We start from the raw sequence: 21708 nt of genomic DNA on the forward strand, positions 1-21708 counted from the left end.
GGATATTAACAGTGAAATGCACCTCACATCAACTTAATATTCGTTTGCGTGAGTCAAATTAATGAATGAGCGTTATAACGTGCATGGAGTTCAAACATGACACTTGGCAAGCGATCTACACAAACTATGTTACTAATGCTTCCCATGAAAGAGGAAAATCAGTTTGTGTCAGATCTTGGACTACATTCCTCTAATCAAAATGAATTCAACAATTTCTGGTATACACCAAAGTACCATGTAATTAGAATAAACATTTCACGTAAACTAGACAAGAAAAGGAGGTAACTAAAATTCGGTAATATTATGGAAATATTAACGTTTCTGCAGATCAGCGAAGTGATCTAAAATGGTTCTAAAGTTACCCTCGGTGAAATCTTGGTCGATGTTTGCGGAGCCTCGGCGGGGGTCTTTTCTTCAGTCCTGTTTCTGTCGCCGTCGGGATTTCGCGAATTTTCATCTCGGTGGCGAGTAGCGTCTTTACCTGGTTAAAACCAAAGGGCCAGTGCGCCGCGCCATTGCATGCAATAGGCCATCCTGTCATCCGAAGGCAAGCGTCATCCGCTCCTACCAGGACCCCGTTGAAATTGGCGTCCCCGCAGCGCCGGCCAGTGTGGCCGGCAAAGTACGTCTGCTGGCTGAACCAGAATCCACCGGCTAACTCTACGGCACAAATCGACAACCTGCCCCTGTCGCGGGTGCTGAAGTGCACTTTGCCGCTTCTCCAGACTCGGGGCACTGTCGATTCAACAATCGCTGCGTAACTGTAACAAAGATCGACATTTCGTTTCTGAGATAATGACATTCTCGATCTTTGTATAGAAATTTAGTGGGTAACAAAACTACGATGTGCCTTGGTATGTAGAGACATCATACTTACTTCATATTTCTTCAATAAAGACAAGTGTTTAACACGAAAGGCAAAAGAGGTTAAAAAAAAAACAACCAAGCAAACAAACAGTTAACATAAAAGGCTGAGAGGGGTTTTTACTGGAGGAATAAAGGGAAAGAACATGGAAAGAGGAAAGGTTGAAAATATTCAGGAGCGACTGGCGGAAAAAAAAAATGTATAACTCTTTCGGTACCACTGAGTAAAACATGCAAAAATTTTAAGCACAATCCTTTAGATATGTTATTAAAAGGTAATAAAGTTACATTTTTACAAGAGCAGGAAAGCAAACGTAAGTTATGCGATGTTCATGTTTCAGTCGTTTTATCTGAACGGCAATGCAGTCACGATCACCTTGACACATTACATGATGTAATGATGTGATCGCCTCAATTTTCCGCTCTGGCAGCCTGTCCTTCCAACCTTTACTAATTGACACCCTATTAACTGTCTATATCCCATGGAGGAAACCTCCTGTGTGCCACATTATTCCGCGACACCAATGTAGTCATGCTTTCAAATGACCAGTAGCTACATTAGCGAAACGGCATGACTTTTGCACACAAAACAGTGACAAAAACTTAGAATTTACATGCAAATCAAGTAGGGAACACCGCTTGATAGTCAGTCACCACATAAAATGTAAGCTATGAGAGGAACAGTCATCGTACTGTGGTATTTGACGATTTACCGATCGGTGTGGGCGGGTTTGTGCGTTTGAGCAGAATATGCGAAGTTGGCACGCCATCGTCTGAGTTCGACGTGCGAACGTGACGCATAAAGAGTTAATATAGGGCACCTTTAATAGTTGGAGTTGCATCCGTCCTAACAAATTTTTGTTATTGCCCCCTCTAAGAAAGGTATGTTTATATTGGCGATGGAATGTTTGCGAAATAACCTTAAAAGTACGAAAAGATGCGAAAAAAGGTGTGTCGTAGGATCGTGAACCGTTCATGACTTATCTTTTTTAACAAGCGACTTTCCGATTCACAACGCTAATCCGACGCACCTACGACGCGTCTATAGTTGTTCTGCCATATTCGAGACAGCATCATCATTATTATTATTGACCTCACAATCACACTCGAATTCACAGTCAGGTGAGTAAAGTCTTTCTGTGCCAAGAGTCAAACTTGCACATATTTTTACACACAATCATAATTATGACCAGGTAATTAAAATGTGGCAAAAAGAGGTCAACTTACTCGTCTGATCCCGGTTCAAAGCGGAAACCGAAGGTGAAAGAGTGAACCACCTCCTCGCCGAACACCTGCGCGTCCATGCGGAGGTGAAATTGTTTTGTGCCCATGACTAGGGCGAGCTTTGCCAAACCCAGCCAGAACTCCCCGCCATGCAAGTCGCCGAACCCTTCTTCGTAGCTATTCCAGTCCCGGTCGAAATGAATTGACCCGTCGTGCCGTCTCTTGTTTTTTGTTTTTTTTTCACAACAATGGTAAATTGAATGTAATGAATTAATGTCAAATTCATACGAATTAAAATCGATAGCAAAATCAGCTATGCATAGTAATGTGTAAGCGTGTTAAAACCATAGTGTAAGTACTGCCACTTCCTTAATTACGCATCTCCAGCAATACATTAGTCCTTGTGTACATCAACGTATTGTTTATATGGAGCCACAGAAACAACTTTGTCCCCAAATCAAAATAACAGATGAGATGATTTTTTTTTCCTTTTCCGCAAAAAGGAAAGAAAATCAGGTTGTACATGTGGTAACATAATTATGCCAGTCCTGCTATTACCACGACGACTCTTTCTGAATCATTTGAAGTGTGCAGCATGCTGAATACGAAAATTTTTCATCTTGATGCGCTACGGCGTCATGGCAATAAGTTGTTTATTGGTTGTTGTATTTTTTCAATGTTGCATTCCTAAAAGAAAAATGATACAATATGTGTCACAGCATGTGTCACCCACCTCCCCCCCCCCCTATTAATAAAGAAATAAAATTGTCCCTTCACTTCTGTGACCGAAGAAATCAAGTGCATGTCTTACAAAGAGGTAATTTAGGTAGGGAAAGAGATAGAATTGCGACATTATCAACCAAAACTGTGCATCATAGCTTGATTCTGTTTTTGTTTTTGTTTTTTAATTTATGTTTGGGATGAAGCAGTTTCTGAGGTTTCGACCAATGCTATTGTTTGGCGAAATGATACGTCATTAAGTTCTTGTCTTATTATTTATTTTTGCTTTACGTGTTTTGATGAAAATATAATGATTCTCTTCATGTGTAAAATTTAAATGGCTTAAAAAGTGAGGAGCACTGACAGGCAGTTATATCTACAGTGTCACTTCTTTTAGTGTAACCGAATTTATATGTATATCAGTGATTTAACAAAAAATACATGATACTATAACACTCGCGTTTGTGGAGGCGGTTTCATACCCCCCCCCCCCCCCTATTTCCGTCAGATTCCTAATGATATGAATGTATTTGTGCTCGGAAGGTTTCTGTTTTAAAGTGTCCTCAGTTCAGAAAGATGAAACAAATGAAATGAAATGGACTTATATCAAATCAAATCAGAAACTTAAGACCACTATCAAGATATAAAGGGGCTTTCATGGGGGGGGGGGGGTGTTTCATAAAGCTGCTCGTAAAGTTACGAACAACTTACGAGCGACTGGTGATCAATTCTGATGTGCTATACTTATCAGAATTTCCATAATTCAGCACAAGAACTGATTACTAGTCGCTCGTAAATCGTTCGTAACTTTACGAACATCTTTATGAAACGGGGCCCGGGTTGCGTAGAAATGCTTAGTGTTGCGTACCGACTACGCCGAGCTTACGCTATCCTAAGCTGTGCCTACGCTGACCGACGTACGCCGAGTGACACAAACGGGGTACACGAAAAAAAAAAAAAAGAGGAGAGACATGTATATTATGTTTATTTACTTTTTGCGTACTTTCGGCGTAGGGCATCGGACGCAAATATACACAGTTTATATACCCACGTCTACGCAACACTACGCTACGTACTGTGCGTCATGCCTGTGCAGTAGTATACAAATGATGCACAGGATAGAGTGCGTTAGTGTAGGCGTATAGTGCACTCGAGGGTATTTACAATTGTGAAACATGCACGAGGCGAAGCCGAGTGCATGTTGCACTACATTGTAAATACCCGAGAGTGAGCTACGCCTCCACTAACGTCACGAAATAATCCTGTGCATCATTTGTTTTATAAAAGGGGTCGAAAATTCGAAAACTAACAGCATTTTTCAGCGTTTTTCACGTACCTTTGTGGGTCAAGACGTCCGAAGATGTTCGTCCCAAACATTTACGCACGTCGCACTCGGAAATCCCGCACATACAGTATGATATGGGGGGTTGGGTTTCCGGACACTTAAGTTCCCGCGTGAAAACTTACTTATTTTACATAGAATATGCACCCTTTACCTTAAAGACTTGATATAGACTCCTCATATAGGTCTACTAGACAACATACTCTGAAAACGGCGTGAGAATTAACCTGCTAAATCGTTGGATTTGCCCTTCAAAGTGACTCCATGTACGCGTCCGGTCCCACAACGCTTGGTCTACTGTACTGTACAAAGTGTACGTAAGTACACGTACGCCAAACCTGTGCCACACATGTTATGCACAAGGGAAGAAATGCCGGCCGGCCGGCAGCCCGAACTAGAAGTTGTTTACATGATCAAGGATTGACAGCTGCGCGTATGCATGCAATTCAAAGGAGCCGCCGCGCGCACAGACGATCGGCAATAGGATTTAACACGCAGTGCAATGGGACTGAGTCAAAGAGATTATACCACAAGAGGGCGTAGTCCAGTGGGAAGGCAGCCGCGCGAGGGAGCTGCCATTTCGCGTTGTGGGAGCCGCCATTGCACGGATCCTGTACAGTTATTAATCAGTAGATGGCAGCGCACTGTTAAATGCGCTCGAATTGAATATTCGGCGCAGTGACCGTGCGTTGTTTTTATGCTGACGTCACAATGGTCATGTTCAAGCGTCATAATGGTGCTGATGTTGTTTGATTTTATGGCATGAGTGGGAATGTACGCGAAACAAACGTCATAATGCTCAAGTACTGTCTAGTCTACACCCAAGTTTCCACTATTTATTTTGCGAACAACAAGAAGGTCTGGACTCTACCAAATGTTTCAAATGATATGATATCATCGTAGAAATTAATATTTAAACAATTAACACATTGTGATTCTGAAAATGAAAATGTGTAATGAAGAATAACATATCATTCCAGATATGATATCAGAAGATAGGACTTGAACGTAGACTTAGAACCAGCGCCTCCTGGAGCTGAGTGTGCGCTCCCTCTTCAATTTTGGACGCACTATTTGTACGCACGCGTATGGCGACTACTTACTCTATAGGTATAATCTCTTTGGACTGAGTAACCAAGGCACACGTCACTCATTTCAGCGCTTCCTATTGGCTACATTCTTGAACCTATTTTATGATACGTAACACTTATGCTATTTTATACGCCAATGCCTACACGATAGTACACTACCCTATGCCAGTCCAACGGAAAAAACCCTGAATCCATAATGACTTTTCTTATTCTTGCGATCACTTGCTCCTGCTTTTGTTTTTGTTTTTGTGTGTGTGTTTTTTTTAAAGGGCAGGAGCCTACTCGGCCTGTTTTGGCGCAGTCGGTACGCAGCACTACGCAATAAACTCAACACAGAACCGGTGTAAAAGCTACCATTGGTACCTGAAATACTATCCAACCGCCGTTATCTGTGTCCATATCGCAGTAGACTTCCCCGACATGCATCAATGTCTGCACTCCGCTCTGCGTTACTCCAGTGTCCCGCAAGGTTTTGCAGGTGGTCGCTTTTCGAAGAGTGGAGTATAAAAAACATTGAGATTGTTTTGACCTGAAATTATCTTCAAATAGGAAACAAGTGATAAAGAGGACACACTCGCATAAGATTGAGTGAGAAATTGACATTTTTTTGGGTCACAAGAAAAAAATCGCTGACGCCGTTTAAGCACAATATTAATGAGTATAAATTACAATCTTAAGCCCGCCGCACACTACTCAATTTTGCCCCGATTCACCGGTCTTAAGACTAGAAGTGTGACGTCACAGTCTTGCCAGTTTCCAGTCGTACAACTGGGTCTTAGCGCCAGTCGTAGAGATTTGACATGCTGAATTTCTACGACTGGTCGTAGGCTTTCAGCCATTCACAATGCAGTAAAATGCAAGCGCACCCAGTGCGCACTGCGCGCGCTTTACAGTCGGGTCGTATAGTGTGCGGTGTCCGGTCGTACGACTGGTCTTAAGACCCAGCTTGGCTTAAGACTTTTAGACCAGTCTGATCGTGTAGTGTGCGATGGCCTTAAGACCTATGCAGACACACTTGTATCTATCTGAATCCATTATCATACATGTCATATAAAATCCACTATTTCTTAATCAACGCGTACTCACGGACAGTGATTAGAGCAATGACCCCCTCCCCCATCCCGTATTAAGTCGAGCAAAGCGTATACAAATCAAAACATTTCTTTATTTCCAACGCGCACCTGCAATAACATTCACATGAAGAACCCATTTTAAAGTGTGTAATTGTGGAAGAAATTAGGTTTAAGGCTGACGATGCTCTTGAACATTCCCTTTAAACATCAAGCTACATCTATGACTTATGATTCACATTTGACAATTAACATCATTATGTTTTGACTGTGAGCATTGTTTTATTGTCATTTGAAAACGAAACAGTACAATTATGTTGTTATCAATGCCTTTTGAAATGATTATGTCCGATTATATAATCATGATAATAGTTTCTTTATTTCACCAAAGCAAGGAACATATTAAAAAACAAATACATACATCAATATTCGGAAACGATTACAAACATATCAGTAAGACAGTGAAAAGAAAAACATGCAAAAATAGATTGACAATTACATACACATAGGTTAATGCTATGGTATAAGGTAGCAGCCAGAAAGGAGATGTCCCTTATTTTTAGCTGACCTAAAATTATTCATTCAATTTATCTATTATGTGTTCAAATGGAAGTAAAACTTAAGAGTAACAAGCAACAGCAACAATAAGCCCCTTTTTACACTTTACTTATTTATTTATTTATTTATTTATTTATTTATTTATTTATTTATTTATTTCTAATCTTTTGTCAGGGTAGTCCATTCACCAATAAATAGTGGTCTTCCATGGAGCCCTGAATAATATTGATGAACATATGTACATTAAATAGCAAAACGTATATACAGAAGATGACATAATACAGTGTAGATACATACCAGCATACTGTACATTGCAAAGTAACATAAAAAGTACATGCCACAGCAAGAGTTCACCAGAATGCCGAAATAACAATTAAAAACGCTATTATACAGGAATGATAAAGCCCAGAATGAATTTCGTGTGTTACTTACAAATAGCAACTTTGCTTAAACAATCTCTTAAATGAATATATGGAAGAAGCTGATCTAATTGAATGATCTAGCCTGTTCCATTCAAGTACAGAGGATACGATTGGGCTGCACTTGTGACAATCAGAGCGAAATCTTGGCACACATAGATTTCCACTGTCTATTAGCCTTGTATGATGTTCATGTACATCACTAGGCTTAACTAAGTGCACCTGAAGGTACGAAGGTGCTAAGTTATGGACGCATTTATATATCATCATAACGCGGCTGAAATCAAAACGTTTGTCTAGTGTCATCCATTTAAGACTTTTGAATAAATCAGCCGACGGTGTGTCATATGTTTTGTCCAAAATTATTCTTGCTGCCCTCTTTTGAATTTTTTCTAGCTTAGTTGTATGGTATTGAAATCTGTTTGACCAAACAACAGAACAGTAATCAAATTGTGGTAACACTAGACTATTATAAAGTAATTTTAGGGATTGTTGGGGCAAAAAGGCCTTCGCTCTCTTTATCATGCAGACACTTTTTTGGGTACGTTTACATACATTTTCGATTTGTTTAGACCATTTCAGTTCTTCATCTATTAAAACACCTAAACATTTAGTGAACTGAACTCTTTTAATCCGACTACCATCTAATGAAATACTGAAATTTTCAATTTTCCCGAGATTAGCACGGGAGCCGATAATCATGACAGAAGTTTTGTCAGTGTTAAGGACGAGCCGATTTTTCTTAATCCACCCCATTACTTTATTTAGTGCAACAGTTATCTTTTCTTCTAAAACTGACAGTGAGGGTCGTATCGTCAGCGTACATATCTGTAACACCTTCTGAAGTACACTCGGGTAGACTATTGACATATATTGAAAATAAAAGGGGACCAAGAATTGACCCTTGAGGTACACCCAATTTAATAGTTGAAGGGTGGGACTTGGCAAACACTTGTGTTTCTTAACCCCGGACTTTCTCTGACCCAGGACTATCGTTAGTCCCGTACCAATTTTTTTCAGCTTTTTACACTGGCCAATTAGTCCCGTACTATCTCTTGTCCGGGGCTAAGGAGAAAACTGTCCTTTTTACACTCGTATTTCTTAGCCCCGGACTTTCCAAAGCACATGAATATTCATGATTACGCTGTGCACTGTACACGTACAGGCACGCACCGGCAGCACTTGATTACCTCGTTTCTGATTGGTCAGTGGGGGTCGGACTTCGTCTCCGCCGCTTAGCCCCGGATTATTTTTTCGTTCTGTTTACACTCACTTGCTTGGCACCGCAATTGCGGTGCTAACCCTGCTATTTTGCAGGGCCAGATAGTACCGGACTATCGGTGGGGCTAGCCCACTTTGGCAAAAACGAGTGTAAACAGAAAGTGGGCTAAGGATAGTCCCGTACCAACGGTGGGGCTAAGGCCCCCCTTAGCCCCACCGTTGGTACGGGACTAAGCAAAAATTTGCAAGTGTAAAAAGCCCTATGTATCACTTTGTCACCCGCCCATGAGTCTATACATATGCTGAATACAACCGCACATCGCTGTTCCCAGTGTGATACGAAGTATACAGGAATTTCGATTCAGTTTTGTATGATACTCAACATATTTTTGTTTACGAGATGCCTTTGAGTCCGCGTTGAAGTATCATGATAGATTTGAACAAAGCTAATATTTTAGAAGAATTGCTACTCATATTGAATTATGTAATTGTTTGTTCTCTTCATAGATCCTGATGGAGACTACAAACAGGCCGAAAGCTTGATAATTTAAAGCAGCATTCGAGAGCAATGCCCGTCTCAAACCTAATTACTTCTATACTGCTATATGTTTTAGATGTTGCTATATGAATTTTATATAGCATCATACATAAATGATAATATTAATGATGATGATGATAATAATAATAATGATGATGATGATAATTATAATGATGATGATGATGATAATAATAATAATAATAATAATAATAATAACAATAATAACAATAATGATAATAATAACAATAATAGTGATAATTCAATGATGATAGTTTAATCATCATGGATCATTATTATAATTATATTATTATCATACACGTGTAAGCACGAAATATAGTGTAGCTTTCGTACGAAAGACTCACTCTTTCTCTGGCACACGTCTCCCCCGTAGCCAAGGCGACATTGGCAAACACGTGTACCATCCTCCCACACACTGCATGTTGCCCCGTTGAGGCATGGTTTGGAGTGGCAAGCATCGGCACTGGTCGTCGGCGGGGGAGCTGACGGCTTGTCGGATTTCCCAATTCTCGGTGGATGCAGAGTTTTATTCGCTGCCGCTGATGCGTTTTTATCTTCTGAAGTGAAAAGAAAAAAAAAGCCACACAGCTATGAAGTTTTGAAGAACCTTACTTAAAATTTTCGTATTGTTTTGAGGCATTTTCTGTACAATATCTTACATTTACTGGCTTTTAGACTATTATGCAGTCACTTAAACGGGTTAATTATCCACTTTTCAGATATCTCAGATAAATGCTCTTTATGTTATGCTTTTTCTTTTACCTATTCTGCTCTTTGTGCCTTGCTATTTTGGCTTTCAAAATAGTTTCGTCCTTTGTACTCTGTGTCCTACCTCCATTGCAAAACGAATTTACATTGATACTTTTTTTTTTTTTCCTGGAACACGTGTTTACAAGCTTTGCTTTTGCGGTTCCTTCGTATTTTACATTATAGAGAATTGTCTTTTGTGTGCATATGCTGACAAACTTTCTTGTAATGACCAACCTTATATCATAATTATTTTGTATTTTGTTATTTTTTTGTTTCTTTTTTGTTAAGTACATGTACAGATGTGATGTGAAATATGAAAATAAACAGCTGGAACTGTTCACCGTGTCTCAAGTGTAAGACCAGTGCAGTTTTAGTAATTCAATTCAAATCAATTCAAAAGATCTTCCCGACAATTTTCTCTATGACATGCTAAGATGAAAATAGTCAAATCCAAACTTATCAAACTTAATAGAAAGATGCATTCACCTCCCGCCTATTATCGAGCTTATTATTTACTCCAGATACGAGTACCTGATGTCTTTACACATATGTTAAAAGCATGGCAATGTGAACTGAAGATGACTATATGCATGCGCTGATGTTCCTTTTCCAAATTTTAATCTTTACTATCTTATTTTATTCACGATTTTATAAAAAGGATTTAAAATCTTCAAATCCACATTTGAATTTTATCAGTTTTATTCTACACGTGTTTGTAGCAGTGTATGTCTCTCTATTTCATTAAAAATCTTTAAGAAAATATTTTGATGAGGCGAACCTTATATAGCTTACCCTGACATACGACAGAGGCGGGCCTTCCATCTTCGCAGAGAGTGTGGGTCTCTGGGGACTGTAAAATAGCCTCACACTCGGAGACATTTTTCTCGTCGCCATGGCAACGTAGTTGCAGTACTTCCGGTAATTCGATGATAGATGATGACACTGCTTCAAAGTACCAGTGCTGTCGCGGCACGGCTGCCGCGGCGAACGGAAAACCGAGAGATCGGCAAGCAACCTGTTCAGACGCTGACGTCCAGTAACGGGCGCAGACCGATCGCCACGAATCGCCAATGAAAAGCTCGATGCGACCCTCACTCCTTTTTCGACCGCCCATGAGCCGCACACCCGTTGCGGGGGATTCGGTGCTGCGGTTATCCGACGACAACGTTTGAAAACCCTCGTCTTATCACGTGCAATAAAAGAGAGAAAGAGATTTCAGGCATATTCGATGACACCAAGGAGGAAAACGAGCCTCTATAACACTAGGCTGCATTCATCAAGCAGCTATACTCTGAAATACAATTTTTGGTAAATATTCAATATCAATCATGATTTCAACATCAATAATACCATTACCGTCACCATTAACATTACCAATACCATGTCCGTTTCATTATTTTTTACAGTATTAGTAATCATGAAGGTGTCACTTTAGCCAAGATACACTTTAAAAAGGTAAGATGGTAAAGCTAACATTTTAAATGTTGTAATTGTTTAAAAGTTAGTTTACCATTTCATTATTTTCAGCTAAAAATGAAATGTACCGGTAAATCCAACACTCGGGTTCAAGGAGTTAAAAACTTAAAATGTTGGCTTTACCAACTTCAGAGTCTATGTTAGCTTAAGTAACATCTTCATGAATATTTATAATGTGAAAATAATGATGATGATAATGTTGGTAAGGGTATAAAGTGTAATATTGATACAGGCATGGCGCTATCACGTTTTGAAACCAACGTCATGGGAACAAGGACATCGATTTGTTTTCAGAACGGGCGGGGACGTTTTTACACCACTTCTCTACCAAATCTGCAGACAAGGGAAGAAAGAGAGAGAGAGAGAGAGAGAGAGAGAGAGAGAGAGAGAGAAAACGTCTTTACAATTTTCATTTTTTCTTTTTTTCTCTTTTTTTGCTGTCACTTCCCTCCGCCTGAGTAGCTTTCCTCAAACAAAGAACTATATAGATAAAAAAAGGTCTTAAAATGTTGGGCTGCCACTTCTCTACCCAAGTTCGGCTAACACGCGAAAACCCAGATATAAAATAAAGAAAAAGAACAAAAACGTCTCCATGTTTTGGTCTGCCACTTCAAACAAACAAACAAACAAACAAACAAACAAACAAACAAACAAACAAACAAACAAAAACCCAAAAGGACCTTCACAGTTTTTTCTGCCATTTCTCTGCCAAATTCGGCAGACAATTAAGCATAAAAAAAATGCAGGGTACCAGTGTATGTTAATAGATATTACGGCAACAGGAACAAAATGTATGCGACTTGACTTATACATATATAATTATGCAGAAGTATAAATACACTGCTGGCGCCAAAACCCGCGGCCTTTTCCTTCGGCAATGAAAAGTCTGAATTATTTGTATCTTTTTTTTTTTGCTTTTAAGTTGACGTGATTTACGTATAACAGGACTGCAAAAAAAAAATAAGCAAACGAAGCAGTAAACAAGCATTATACGTTTGACGAAACATGTTCTGAAATATATATATACTATAATATGACACTATTATGACAATATTTTTCTCAACAAAAATGAAAGGTATGTAATAAATTCCACATTTCGTGGTTTAGAAATTATATCTGTTCAATTTCACTTTCAATTTCAATTTCGATTTATTTTCATATTTCTCGATGAAAAAATACATCAAATATAACAAAATTAAATGAAGTACATGATATCAAACTGGAAACATACATAAAATAATGCAAATATATAAAACATAGTGGTCGATCTATGAAGTTTGGAATCTATGAATGAATGCTAAAGAAATGTGAAGGAGCCTACTTAAAAGCGAGCTTGTTGAGCGTAGGTCCCAGTTAAAGTCGAGTTAAAGATTAAGATGGGGAGCACGGGTACAACAATGACCGAGACATAGAGAAAAAAAGTACGATTATACAGTTATATAGCAAATTCTTCTTTAATGCAGATTTGGGGTCGGATAAGCCACATGCTGTAGGCGGATGAACCATTGTCGTTCTGGCAATAATAACAATATGACTCAATATATGATAACAATGATACGGTTAAAAAGTATTAGAAATTTATACATTGCGTGTATGAAGGAGGGAACACAAAAAGATACAAAAAGAAAAGAGAGAGAGAGGGAGAGAGCTCATTCACTTCGTTCAATCACATACCTTCATTTTCTTATCAGCACATTCGATAGATGATGCATGTTTTAATTTTTGATATTTTAGATTGACAACGCTTATAAGCCGACCCACATCCGTCAAACGCTTGTATAATACAATAATAATACATAGCGATAATCTTAGGGAAAAAACAAATATTGGAGGTCGTCGACCCCAGTGCCGACATTTACAAATATCAACCAAGCTCTGTTGTCTTAAAAATCTCAAAGACACATAACATAAGCCCGTATTAAATTTTATGTAACGTAATGACATACAATAACTATGGATGACGTTAGTTAAATCAAACTATCCACTCAGATAATATACGATTACACCCACCCCATCGCAAACCAACTACTTTGTTCACCAATGGCAAAGAAAGAGTAATTTTATGGAACTGTATCAAGAACGAAGAGATATAATTTGAAATATATATATTTTCTATAGCAAGTGATTTACGATAGACATATTGGTAATTTGTTGGAAGTCATGATTAATTAACTGTGTGAACGATGGATTGTTATATTGATAAATAAAATAGAATAGGAGATGGGCTCAGGAGCAAAACAGTACAGTCATTGTCACTACTCATTTGGGGCGTTCCAGGTACTGTGCTTTCTTCGCCCCGGTTCTTCATATGAGTACGATATAGGTGGAAGATATCTGTCTTGTTGGTGTGCATGTCTTTCAATGCCAACATGATTTAACCATTGCAATAAACTTTGAAGGTATAAAAAGTTATGGAATTTATATATCTATACATCATCATTAAGGATAATTGATAAAGATAGACACGAATAACATAATAATATGATAAAAACAAATACTATAATTTATAGGTGGCAACTTCAGATCGCCATCAACGATACAGTTAGAAATAAAAATATATATATTTTTTCCCCAACTGCTTACTTTTTATATCACACCCTCTCCTAAGGACGCTTCGATTCGAGGACGAGCCCTGGTAGAATCGGAAAGGATCTGTTGAGTATCCACGGACACGCACGTCGTTGCCATGGCAACTGCGAGGGGTCCTCTTGCCGAGAGTGCGATTCGTCAGAGCCAAGAAGACTGGGTGAATATTATACATAACGAATTAAGAGTATTACCAGTGATTACCCAGGAGGTCTTTGACAATTTGCTGCCAGTACTACCATGTACTTACATTAGCCCCATCACACTGGGCCGAATGCATAAAACAAGCAATTGCTTGTAAGCAATTGCTTCAAGCAAAATCACAAGCTCGTGTAGCAAAAGGTCTAGCTCAAGCAATTGCTTAAATCCATATGCATAACCTTTTGCTTGTGCCCATACCTTTTGCTTGTCCCGCACAAGCAATTGTGTTCCAATATATGTAATCATGTCAAAGTGTATTACCTGTGTTTGATTGGAAATGAAAATAAAAAAAAAAAACATGCATGTGAACATGCATGTGTGAAATGAATGAATGAATTGCTTGCGTTTTCAACAAAAGGAACGTCACGCCTGTGCGAACACAAGAACAAAGGCGAGTGTGACAGCATGTATTTGAAAGGGCGTGTGTGTGCGAAACATTTCCTGACATAGCAATAGAGCTATCAAATGGCACTCATAAATGCGCACACAGACGCACACACACATCAGACTATACACACACACGTACTGGCTGATTCCCATCACTGCTTATAGAGATAGCCCGGATCTGCCAGATCTCACGTGGAGAGAGGTCTCCTTGCTCTCCACCGAAGTCAGACATCTACCTGTTTTTCATCACATTTTGCACGCTGACCACTGGACTTTCCCTTCGTTGAAATGAAAAAGTTTCTAACACTGCTAAAGAGTAATTCTTGTAGATTTATACCACTCCTGCACAAGTGTGGTCTTTCTTGTATGAATGAGAAAATGATACTTAAAAGGGAACGTCCAAGTTAAGCAAAAGCTCAAGTTTATTTTCCAGAGCTTGGAAAATCGTAAGCAATTGCTAGCAAGAACAAGCAAAAGGTATGTTTTATGCATACGTTTTTAAGCAAACGCTTGGTCTCTAAGCAATTGCTTGTGCTTGCTAGCAAAAGCTTCTGCTTGCAAGCAATTGCTTGTCTTTATGCATACGGATTCGAGTAAAAGGCTAGCACAAGCAATTGGGCCGGATGCATACGCTAGCAATTGCTTGTGCTAGCCTTTTACTCGAATCCGTATGCATAAAAACAAGCAATTGCTTGCGAGCAGAAGCAATTGCTTGCAAGCAGAAGCAATTGCTTCTGAGCAGAAGCTTTTGCTAGAAAGCACAAGCAATTGCTTAGAGACCAAGCGTTTGCTTAAAAACGTATGCATAAAACATACCTTTTGCTTGTTCTTGCTAGCAATTGCTTACGATTTTCCAAGCTCTGCAAAATGAACTTGAGCTTTTGCTTAACTTGGACGTTCCCTTTTAAGTATCATTTTCTCATTCATACAAGAAAGACCACACTTGTGCAAGGTCGTATAAATCTACAAGAAATTACTCCTTAGCAGTGTTAGAAACTTTTTCATTTCAACGAAGGGAAAGTCCAGTGGTCAGCGTGCAAAATGTGATGAATAACAGGTAGATGTCTGACTTCGGTGGAGAGCAAGGAGACCTCTCTCCACGTGAGATCTGGCAGATCCGTGCTATCTCTATAAGCAGTGATGGGAATCAGCCAGTACGTGTGTGTGTGTATAGATGTGTGTGTGTGTGTGTGTGTGTGTGTGTGTGTGTGTGTGCCTCTTTGTGCGCATTTATGAGTGTCATTTCATAGCTCTATTGCTATGTCAGGAAATGTTTCGCACACACACATCCTTTCAAATACATGCTGTCACACTCGCCTTTGTTCTTGTGTTCGCACAGGCGTGACGTTCCTTTTGTTGAAAACGCAAGCAATTGCTTGTGCGGGACAAGCAAAAGGTATTAGCATAAGCAAAAGGTTATGCATATGGATTTAAGCAATTGCTTACAAGCAATTGCTTGTTTTATGCATTCGGCCCACTAACTATCCCTTGTTCAGCTGCGTATATACACCTACTTGTTTGAATCCGTGTTCGAATAGAGTTCACCAGAATGTAGCGCGTCGAAATGTAAAATCAAATCAAACAAAGCAAAAAGGACGTAAGGATGATTAATCATTTGACTTGGGATTTATTGTCTAATCATTAAGACATGAGGAAAGCTATACGGTGCATCATTTGCGATTCTTGATCTTAATAAGATTTTATTTTTAAGCCACACGTCCATCGACACGCGTATGATAACACAATGTAGATATATACAAAATATTATACCTATCATGTCTTTATTCCATATTACCAACCATATTCGCCATGGTCCGGTGGTCCGGGGCCACCAAGATTTGATATCTGGCCATCATATCTCAAAAACGGTCTTCCATTAGGGGGCCCGATCGGGAACTAGTATTCAAAATGGATTTTTACGTTTGCATTCATTTCGGGTCAGTACAATATTTATCGGGCCACGAAAGTGTCCGACTTAAAGATTTTACTGGTCCGAACGGGCCACCAGAGGAAATAAAAATGGTATGAAGATCAGTATATAATATCATAATTATGATATAATGTGATATAATATATATATATATATATATATATATATATATATATATATATATATAAAAGTCACAATGGAGGAATGCATTAAATGCCAATTGCCTTGATTTTATTTTCCGAATTTTCGGGGGCCTCCCCCTTCGTCAGGGATGACAGTGCGAATGAATTTTTTTCTATTCTTGTTATTTCTATTACTGCCAATACGCGGAGCAACTATATATATATATATATATATATATATATATATATGTAGTTGCTCCGCGTATATCATATATATGGAGTTATATTACATTTGATGTGTGATAACTTCACTTTTCTGTGGAGTACATACCGAGTGTCAACACCACCTTGGCACCTGACGTCATGGCTGTGACTTCACTCAAATAAAGGCTAACGATTCCTGTGCCTCAGAATTCAGTGAATGAATGCTAAATGAAAGTTATTTAACGCTGAAGTGGTACATCGAACGCAAATTAAAGAGGGGTGAGTGATAAGATGAAACTAAACACCATGACGAAGAAAGCGGAGCCTTGAAAGTTATGCCATTTTCCACAACAAGCCACGACGTACATAATACGAGACTTTACATACGCGCTCAAAAGTGGAGTATTTCCTTGGGATGGCACTTGGTTAATGTCGAGACGCTTACACCACATTTGACTGCATCTCGAATAAAGGATACATTTGAACAAAGATCAACCTGTTACCTGTAAGTCTGGTATCAGGCACAGCCGAGCGAAGGTATAAGCTTTTATATACTAGAAGATGACACGTACCAAAAGATTACTGGTATGGGGAATATGTAGTCGTACAAGCGTTAGCATCATAACTTTCCTGACCACATCAGAGGTCAAAAATAAGATTCTCAAGAACCTGCCATTATAGTAGCTTCTGGCTAACGACCACACTCTCTGCGTCAGCAAGTATATCGTAAAACACGGCGGGTGAATTCCGTGTTCGGAAAATTGATGCGAAACTTGATGTAATTGTCAATTAACGCGTACGTGGATGTTTTTTCTCCCTTAGAGAAGACTGGCAAGAATACACTGGTGGTGAAAATACGGTGATAAAATTGTCTAAATTGCCTAATGGCTTGTTTTTCACTCGATGCACACTGGTTTAGTAGTACCTTTTACCGCTCCCTCCCCCTTTTCGTATCATCTATAATTCATGATTCAGGCTCCGCGGGATGATCTTAAATCAACGTAGCGTACTCTCTTCTACTTTTTAAGCGCCAACATGGCAACGGTGAAAAGGCAGTCGTTTTCTTCAATAAGGTTAACCGAACTTTGTGTTAAAGTGGCATTTCATCTTTAAGCTCAATTCATTTCTCCAGTTGTACAACTGAAATCGTTATGAATTAACCAACAAGGTTAATTCGCATCAATGTATAAATAAAAGTAAAAAAAAAGATTACATAAAGATTACGTATATTCACGAGCATTGTGCTAGTATACTCTCAGTAGGTTCTGCACAGTACAGGAAGAAGAAGAAGGAGGAGGAGAAGAAGAAGAAGAAGAAGAAGAAGAAGAACAACAACAACAACGACAACAGCACAGGCCCTACAATATCAATATAATCCTTCGGTACAGGTGGCACAGATCGTCATCAATAAGTCAATTCAATTTGCGATGACGGCTTTTTTTTGCGATATGACATCTTGCAATTCGGTATATTTTTGACTGAAGGAACAATAATGATAATAATAATAATAATAATAATAATAATAATAATAATAATAATAATAATAACAATAACAAACACTCTCTCACACACACGCACACACATAGATAATTTGAACTTCGTGCACTTCAATAGCAGGTGGACGAGGGACAACAATTCAGGACATGTGCAAGGACAGAGACGATTTTTTAGGGGATGTAGAAGAGGATTTACTAAAACGTTTGCATTTTGAGCGCCAAACGTGAAGAATTACATGATATACAAGGTATAGTTTTGATTTATGATATGAGATTGAATTGGTGACTAAGAATGCTACAGTGATACAATGGGAGAGTATCTTTGTGTGTATGTATACGTGTAAGATTATCTAAGATAGCGAAGAGGACTGCACGGAAGATCTTCACACAATGAGTTCCATACATCAGTTCCATCACCCTGTCCATGGTGTTTTAAGATTTTCTTTTTTTTAATGCTATGATAACCATTGGATTTTCTAAATGATGTCATGTATTGTGACGGATATAATGAATGGGTGCTAAATAAAAAAAAAAAAAAAAACCGGTTCTTTGAAAAGGAGCTTGGAGTATGATCTTCCTTCAATTTGTCTCCCTCTTTTTACGATTATAGAAAGTAAGATCACAAGTGCTGATCTACATTAAACATGTCGGAGAAAAGGAACATGCGGGAGTCAGTCGTGCCATTTACAGCCTTCTGCTGGGTAGCGACACCACACTACGACCACCAGGCTATCCCCAGTTTTCCGGCAGTGACGCAATGAACCTGGAACAAAATCAAAGCTCCAAATTCCGACATTGTGGCGGACAAGGCATATCGGGAGAGTAAGAGATCTTGATTGAAGGTATTATTTACTATTTGTAGATGAAACAAAACAAAACCAAAACAAAAAACTTTAGTGCTTCAAAAATGTGAGTTTTATAGGGATAGAAACAACCAATAGAATGTTAATCAGTACAATCAATGTTTAGTGTTGTTAAATAATATTATATAGAACGTGAACAATAGTTATAAATGTTTTTTCTAGAATAAACCGTCTACAATTATGGTTTACTGAGGAAAAATAGTGACATCTCTTTATATTTCAGGCTTTGTTGCGCAATTTTTTTTTATATGGTAGGATGTTTTGTGATACAACTGACCAACACATACGCATCAAATGTGATAACTCGAACCTTTTTACTGCTCCCAGTAGAGGGGTGAAGATATGAGGTGTGAGTTTTCTTTCATTTGTCTGCCCTCTGTTCAAATGAAATTGTAGGTAGATTGTAACTGCAGCTGAGCTACATCTCAGAACATTCAAACACACATTAAAATCTGCCTTAAAGGACAAGTTCACCTTCATAAACATAAGGATTGAGAGAATGCAGCAATATTAGTAGAACACATCAGTGAAAGTTTGAGGAAAATTGGACAATCGATGCAAAAGTTATGAATTTTTAAAATTTTTGTGTTGGAGCCGCTGGGTGAGGAGACTACTACAGCTTGTAATGGCATATGCGTACAACCGTATAAAGAAAATGTAAAGAAAATTCAACATATTTTCACTTTTTTCGCATAATAAAAGAGCACTTGACTTGCCGCTTTCTAAAGGCAGGGGGAATAATATTACCCATAACATATGTCGGTAACGAGTCAAGGGAATGTGTACTTTTTTCAAAAGATGATATTTTGTGAAATTCTCTTTATATTGTCCTTATATTGTTGTACGCATGTGACATTACACACTGCAGTAGTCTTCTCATCCAGCGGTTACTGCACAAAAACTTCAAAAATTCATAACTTTTGAACGGATTGTCCGATTTTCCTCAAACTTTCAATGATGTGTTCTACTAATATTGCTACATTCTCTCAATCCTTGTGTTTATGAAGGTGAACTTGTCCTTTAAAAGTCTGTTGCAGGCTGTCGAAAATTAGTTGGTCGGTCGTGCAAGACACCGGAAGAAGAGGGAAAAGAAGAAGAAGACAGAGAAACTGGTGCAGGAGTTCACAAACAGATTGTAGATCTTTATGGTATCAAATGCCTGACTGAAAACCATCAAAAATACACAATGACAACGGAAGTGTAATGGCAAAACTTATTGTACAGCGGCACGGCTCACGCCTACGCACATGTATAATGCATCATCCTTAAAGGACACCTGCTAAGGATTGAGAGAATGCAGCAATTTTAGCAGAACACATTTGGTGGAAGTTTGAGGAAAATCGGACATTCCGTTCAAAAGTTATGAATTTTTAAAGTGTCTGCGCAATTACTGCTGGATGAGAAGACAGAGAAACTGGTGCAGGAGTTCACAAACAGATTGTAGATCTTTATGGTATCAAATGCCTGACTGAAAACCATCAAAAATACACAATGACAACGGAAGTGTAATGGCAAAACTTATTGTACAGCGGCACGGCTCACGCCTACGCACATGTATAATGCATCATCCTTAAAGGACACCTGCTAAGGATTGAGAGAATGCAGCAATATTAGCAGAACACATTGGTGGAAGTTTGAGGAAAATCGGACATTCCGTTCAAAAGTTATGAATTTTTAAAGTGTCTGCGCAATTACTGCTGGATGAGAAGACTACTACGGTGTATGATGTCACATGCGTACAACAATATAAGGGAAATAAAAAGAGAATTTCACAAAACTTTACTTTTTGAATAAAGTGCACATTTCTTCAACTTGTTACTGACGTATGTTAGGGGTAATATTATTCCCCTTGCCTCCCGAAAGAGAGAAGTTTAGTGTTCTTTTGTTATGCGAGAAAAATGGAAATATGTTGAATTTTCTTTATTCTTTCTTTATATCGTTGTACTCATGTGACATCACAAGCTATAGTAGTCTTTTCATCCAGCCGTGACTGAGTAGAAACTTCAAAAATTCATAACTTTTGAACGGATTGTCCAATTTTCCTCAAACTCTCACTGATGTGTTCTACTAATATTGCTGCATTCTCTCAGCCCACATGTCTATGAAGGTGAACTTGTCCTTTAAGGCAATTAGGTCGTCAGAAAATAAGAAACATTTTGCCTGAAAGAGGCAGGTGAAGGTAAACACTGGCACTCAACTCGCATTTTATTCCAAACGGACACTTTACTTATCACTGCGAAAGAAAAAAAAAAACAACAACCTTATCGTGCTTAATACATGCTGAGTGTCACAAAGCAATATGCAAAGGCTGCAATTTAAAGGTGAAGCTACTAACTGATTAGTGGGAATCAATGGGAATGCTGGGGAATGATTGTTCCACATTATATATCTATTGTTGTGTGAAAATTATTGGCTTCAGAACGGTCTCATATTCAAGTAATGTGCAGTTTAATGCCCCGTCACCATGGTCACTGTAAGCAGGCATGCTAACATGGAAACATTAAACTGCACATTACTTGAATATGAGACAATTCTGAAGCAAATAATTTTCACACAACAATAGATATATAATGTACTCTTAAATGAATCCCACAAGGATTGGAACAATCGTCCCCCAGCATTCCCACT

The sequence above is a fragment of the Diadema antillarum genome, unplaced genomic scaffold (assembly GCF_040938485.1).
Source record: "Diadema antillarum isolate AM-2024a unplaced genomic scaffold, OU_Dant_1.0 scf00000098, whole genome shotgun sequence".
In the NCBI taxonomy this organism is placed as follows: Eukaryota; Metazoa; Echinodermata; class Echinoidea; order Diadematoida; family Diadematidae; genus Diadema; species Diadema antillarum.